Source organism: Nannobrachium achirus (assembly GCF_963921795.1).
Source record: "Nannobrachium achirus genome assembly, chromosome: 19".
NCBI lineage: Eukaryota > Metazoa > Chordata > Actinopteri > Myctophiformes > Myctophidae > Nannobrachium > Nannobrachium achirus.
The window spans coordinates 7,336,305-7,342,779 of record NC_137826.1 but is presented as its reverse complement, the minus strand read 5'-3'; the positions used below and the strand labels follow the sequence as shown (position 1 = coordinate 7,342,779).

General features: G+C 46.2%; 1 long non-coding RNA gene across 1 annotated transcript; it reads left to right on the top strand.

Moving 5' to 3' along the window:
• The first annotated feature begins 1,459 nt into the window (after positions 1-1,459).
• Positions 1,460-6,074, top strand: LOC308304409. Its single transcript, XR_013963061.1, has 3 exons — positions 1,460-1,571; positions 5,019-5,158; positions 5,979-6,074. It is a non-coding gene; the product is annotated as an uncharacterized lncRNA (long non-coding RNA).
• The last annotated feature ends 401 nt before the right edge of the window (positions 6,075-6,475 follow it).

The window sequence follows — 6,475 nt, the reverse complement described above, 5'->3', positions numbered from 1 at the left end:
GATTCAGATTCTTCTAGCCATCCAATGAGTGCACTAGGCCTATACTAATCTAATTGGAACATCTATGGTATATAAACTCAGCACAAAAAGAAATGAAACTTGACTTTGGTCCGTTATATCTCCCCTTTAATAATACCAATTTGTATTGTGTTTTATATCTTTTTCATTGTTGATTCGTCACCTTTACAACGAGGTACAGCTTGTAAGCACCGGGCATTCGAGGCATGAGCTACACAGCCAAACGTGTGAGTAGCGCCGACCAACAATTTGCCAAAATGGCTTGCAATATACTGTTCTGCTGGCATTTACTCTCGTTTTGGGCTTCCTTGACACTGCGCTTAAAATTAACAAAGTGTAAAAATGGCCAATATGTGTTGTTTGTTTTCCTTTCCTTATTGCTGTGGGAGAGTGCAATCATTCAATGAACCAAGCAACAAAGGTGAACACCAAAAGAACAGTATTGCAGGCCTGCCAGGCCATTTTGACCATTTTTGGACACCCGCTTCGAACGTTATCAGAACATAGAATGTCCATTATCAGCCTTTATTAACTGCATAGAATGCGCCCATTATGGCCATATTGCCCATACTGAGGAACTCATTATGTTTTTATCAGACATAGTCTCTGTTGATTATGGTACGTCCCATGGAAAATGCCCATACTCTCGTTCAGGCACTATGTTTTAATCAGACATTCTGTCTGTTGATAATGTAACGTTCTATTACATCACATCGGCCGATATGTCAGTCACGTGACTGCTGTTTTTTTTTGTTTCGTTTTTTTCAACACTGCTCCCATAACCTTTATTCTCAGTGTTATATGCAATATTTTACGAAAGTTTCTGCATTATATTGTTCACTGATACAAGACTGACAGTCTTATTATAATTATCTTCAAAATAGCGTTGGTACTTTCTCCCTTTTTAGTCCTTACGTCAACATAAACATTCAGATTTCAAAGATACGGCGTTTGCTCAATAGCCAAGGATGTTACAATTATGGACGGCCCCTCACATGTACGCATAATGTTCCGTGTTGTTTAATAATAATCATTTTTGATCCGATCGGTGGCTTTTAACAACGCGACCCCATCGGCCGTTGGGGTGTATTGCACCTTATAACTCCTATCACTGATCTGATTAAAATGCTTTTTACTAAACAATACAGAATGCACTCGTGCCGAGGTTGGGCCGTATATAATTGTAACATCTGTAGCCCCGGGGAAATAACTCTATATTTGAAATCTGAACGTCTTTGTAGATGTACGGAGGGAGAACGTGCAAAGATTATTTTTTTGAAGATATCACGTTGGGAATGCGATTGATCCCAGGCTGAGACTGACTACTGTATCCGGTTATTTCCACGCGTTACGACGCGTTGGCACAGACAGAGTATTTCCGTATCCTGTCCAGGGCGGAAGTAATGTGTAACGCGAAATTATCACACTCAGACTGAACCACCCGGGACCAACCAGGAGGCTAAAACAGAGGCTCGTGGATTGTTGTTTAACTCGTTTCACAAGAGAAAAGAAGCTCGCTTTCGTGGATATCTTCATATAGCGACTCCATTCAGGTAAGAGACAATAGGCATCATCTAGAATGACTCAATGGGGGTGTATTGTTAAAATGTTAGGCTGTTCTACAGTAGGTCTGTAATGTTTTTTCTTTACCTTGCAACACATGCTAACTCTCATGCTAACTGAAAGCTATTAAAGCTAACAACAACAACAGCTCCCTCCCTCAGCCAGGGACCCCTTCTTAGCTGAGAGAGAGATGAAGCAGGGACCCCTTAGCTGAGAGAGCAGGGACCCCTTAGTTGAGAGAGAGATGAAGCAGGGACCCCTTAGCTGAGAGAGAGATGAAGCAGGGACCCCTTAGTTGAGAGAGAGATGAAGGAGGGACCCCTTAGCTGAGAGAGAGATGAAGCAGGGACCCCTTAGTTGAGAGAGAGATGAAGCAGGGACCCCTTAGTTGAGAGAGAGATGAAGCAGGGACCCCTTAGCTGAGAGAGAGATGAAGCAGGGACCCCTTAGCTGAGAGAGATGAAGCAGGGACCCCTTAGCTGAGAGAGAGATGAAGCAGGGACCCCTTAGCTGAGAGAGAGATGAAGCAGGGACCCCTTAGCTGAGAGAGATGAAGCAGGGACCCCTTAGCTGAGAGAGAGATGAAGCAGGGACCCCTTAGCTGAGAGAGATGAAGCAGGGACCCCTTAGCTGAGAGAGATGAAGCAGGGACCCCTTAGCTGAGAGAGAGATGAAGCAGGGACCCCTTAGCTGAGAGAGAGATGAAGCAGGGGACCCCTTAGCTGAGAGAGAGATGAAGCAGGGACCCCTTAGCTGAGAGAGAGATGAAGCAGGGACCCCTTAGCTGAGAGAGAGATGAAGCAGGGACCCCTTAGCTGAGAGAGAGATGAAGCAGGGACCCCTTAGCTGAGAGAGATGAAGCAGGGACCCCTTAGCTGAGAGAGAGATGAAGCCGGGACCCCTTAGCTGAGAGAGAGATGAAGCAGGGACCCCTTAGCTGAGAGAGATGAAGCAGGGACCCCTTAGCCGGGAGAGATGAAGCAGGGACCCCTTAGCTGAGAGAGAGATGAAGCAGGGACCCCTTAGCTGAGAGAGAGATGAAGCAGGGGACCCCTTAGCTGAGAGAGAGATGAAGCAGGGACCCCTTAGCTGAGAGAGAGATGAAGCAGGGACCCCTTAGCTGAGAGAGAGATGAAGCAGGGACCCCTTAGCTGAGAGAGATGAAGCAGGGACCCCTTAGCTGAGAGAGAGATGAAGCAGGGACCCCTTAGCTGAGAGAGAGATGAAGCAGGGACCCCTTAGCTGAGAGAGATGAAGCAGGGACCCCTTAGCTGAGAGAGAGATGAAGCAGGGACCCCTTAGCTGAGAGAGATGAAGCAGGGACCCCTTAGCTGAGAGAGATGAAGCAGGGACCCCTTAGCTGAGAGAGAGATGAAGCAGGGACCCCTTAGCTGAGAGAGAGATGAAGCAGGGGACCCCTTAGCTGAGAGAGAGATGAAGCAGGGACCCCTTAGCTGAGAGAGAGATGAAGCAGGGACCCCTTAGCTGAGAGAGAGATGAAGCAGGGACCCCTTAGCTGAGAGAGATGAAGCAGGGACCCCTTAGCCGGGAGAGATGAAGCAGGGACCCCTTAGCTGAGAGAGAGATGAAGCAGGGACCCCTTAGCTGAGAGAGAGATGAAGCAGGGGACCCCTTAGCTGAGAGAGAGATGAAGCAGGGACCCCTTAGCTGAGAGAGAGATGAAGCAGGGACCCCTTAGCTGAGAGAGAGATGAAGCAGGGACCCCTTAGCTGAGAGAGATGAAGCAGGGACCCCTTAGCTGAGAGAGAGATGAAGCAGGGACCCCTTAGCCGGGAGAGATGAAGCAGGGACCCCTTCGCTGAGAGAGATGAAGCAGGGACCCCCTTAGCTGAGAGAGAGATGAAGCAGGGACCCCTTAGCTGAGAGAGAGATGAAGCAGGGACCCCTTAGCTGAGAGAGATGAAGCAGGGACCCCTTAGCTGAGAGAGATGAAGCAGGGACCCCTTAGCTGAGAGAGAGATGAAGCAGGGGACCCCTTAGCTGAGAGAGAGATGAAGCAGGGACCCCTTAGCTGAGAGAGAGATGAAGCAGGGACCCCTTAGCTGAGAGAGAGATGAAGCAGGGACCCCTTAGCTGAGAGATGAAGCAGGGACCCCTTAGCTGAGAGAGAGATGAAGCAGGGACCCCTTAGCTGAGAGAGAGATGAAGCAGGGACCCCTTAGCTGAGAGAGAGATGAAGCAGGGACCCCTTAGCTGAGAGAGAGATGAAGCAGGGACCCCTTAGCTGAGAAAGCACTGTTCTTTACTTCAACAGAGGTCCGGGACCCCTAGGGGGTCCCCGGAGTTACTACTGGGGGTCCTCCAAATCTTTGAGTGATATAAACCTTTTTTCTACTCCTTTTTTATATTAACTACTTGAACCCTAGTGTCCATATTCTGAGAACTGTAGCCCAAAATAGCAGATCTACAAGCTCACAACGCCTCAATCAGCTGTTTTTGGCAAAGACCTTTGGTGTAGAGGGGAAAAAGAGCAGACCAAGTACAGAGTGAAAGGTCAAGTTTATTAAGTATTGACAGTTCAAGTGGTTAAATATCTGAAAACACAAATTGACATGAAAATACACTGATGATTGTGCTGTCAAACAATGAAACTATATGGAATCTAATCAATCTATGAACAGGTTGTGGGGGTCCCTGCTTCAATCTCTCTCAACTAATGGGTCCTTGGCCTGAAAACGTTGTTTAATCTGTCAATTATTTAAGCAATTAATCAGATTGTGGCATTTGTTTAGCTATTACCTTATACATTTCTGATTAAAGAATAGCTACACATTTGTCAGGCTAAATTGTAACCGTGTTCTTTTCAAATAGGTAATTTAAAAATAAATATTCAAGGCATATTTTTAGCAGGGTTCCCACGGTCATGAAATTACTGGAAATATTTTGAAACAGTCCTGGAAGGTCCAGGAGAAATAGCTATGCATTCTTTGAATATTAGAGGCAGAAATTATGAAAATAGCCGATCTTCATGCTCACAACGTTGCGAGGCGTTGTGAGCATGTAGATCTGCTATTTTCACAATAGAACAGTGTTATACAACATTTCTCAACTCTTTAGTGCTCGTCAGGGTGCCGGGTCCCCAGTAAAAACATGATTATTTCGGGGTCACGGCCTGAAAAGGTTGAGAACCACTGGCATACACTACCTGTCTTTGGGCATTGTGCATAGGAGTAAGCAACATGTTATTGAGCTGAATTATTGTTATATAGTCCTGTATATTGGGTTAAATATTCTGGAAAAGTTTTGGAAATTAATTGGAAAACATTTGTGGGAACCCTGAGTAATGTGTGTGTGTGTGTGTGTGTGTGTGTGTGTGTGTGTGTGTGTGTGTGTGTGTGTGTGTGTGTGTGTGTGTGTGTGTGTGTGTGTGTTTGTGTTTGTGTTTGTGTGTTTGTGTGTGTGTGTATTACTACCAGCGGGGCATCCTGGCCTACCAGTTCAAAGAAAGGCCCAAGAACATTCGCTTCATCGACGAGGAAGATGCAGGCTGCCACGGTGCCCCAGCCCCACAGACCAGCTACGTCACCATCATCCCAGCCAACCCCATAAGCACCAGGTAGGCCTGTCACAATTATTACCAGGGTTCCCACGGTCATGAAATTCCTGGAAATATTTTGAGATTAGAATCATATTTTTCCAGTACTGGAAAAGTTTTGGAATTGATCAAGGCTCCTGGAAGGCCCTGGAAAAAATAGCTATGCATTGTCTTTGGTTATTGATTTGGTTAATACCTCTGAAATGGCAAATTAAACATGGGCCAAATTGTCAAATATTAGAGCCAGAAATTGTGAAAATAGCCGATCTACATGCTCACAACGTCTCGCAGCTCAGTTTTGGAAATTAATTGATAAAAAGCTGTGGGAACCCTGTTTTAGTTCTTTAGCACGGTATTAATAGAAATTCCAGCGATTATGTGCCGATTTGATTACGATTACTAAACTAGTAAGACGCCTCAGGGCGACAATTCTTGGCCATCTGGCCAGTGATGTATATCGGACCAGTTACCCATATACTATATGGAGATCCATGTACTGTACGTCCCTTTTATGCCCATACATGGAGATCCCTGTCTGAACCAGCCGCACATAATATGGGCTGTCTTCCTCCACATATGGGCAATTCCATTATGCAGTTCTGTTAGATATGGGCTTAATCAGGAATCTCCATATATGGGCATAAAAGATTCTGGGGAATACCCATATATGGACTTTTACATAGGTGATGTCACCGGATGTATCAAGGGAACCAACCCATATGTAAAAATGTGTACACACACACGTCTACACGGAGATAAGCTGTGACATTTCTCATGGCAACCTTAAGTCGCAATTAGTTGGGGCACTCCAAATTTACACAAACTCTGTTTTTCTCCACAGATGAAGCCCAAACATGCCAGGAAGGTCAACGTTGCGGCTGACTCTGGATTGCCACAGTGACCTCCGAGAGAGCAGCATGGATCTGTCTACAGCAGGATCAGCATGTGTGACCACTGGAGCACTTTTGGACTGAACTCTTTACATTTGGATTTGGTGGACAGATTTGTGGAGTATTTATCTGCAACTGCCTGAGGACAATGAAACAAAATGGACTTCCAGGAGCTGCTCACCAGCTTCTACCGGAATGGAGAGCACCTCCCACGGTCACCAGCCCATTCGCCTATAACTTATTCGCCTTAACAGATTTCGCTCTTTCACCGTGCATGGAGGAGAGTCTTTTCACGGCCGTTGAAGAGCCATTTCGCCTAAATGTTCAAGGGTCCGTCTTTTTTATCCATTTTGCCTGGCTGCCACACTGTGGGCAGACAGACAGACAGGTAGACAGACAGACAGACAGACAGACAGACAGAATTTGGCACAGAGCAGAGGAGCGCGAA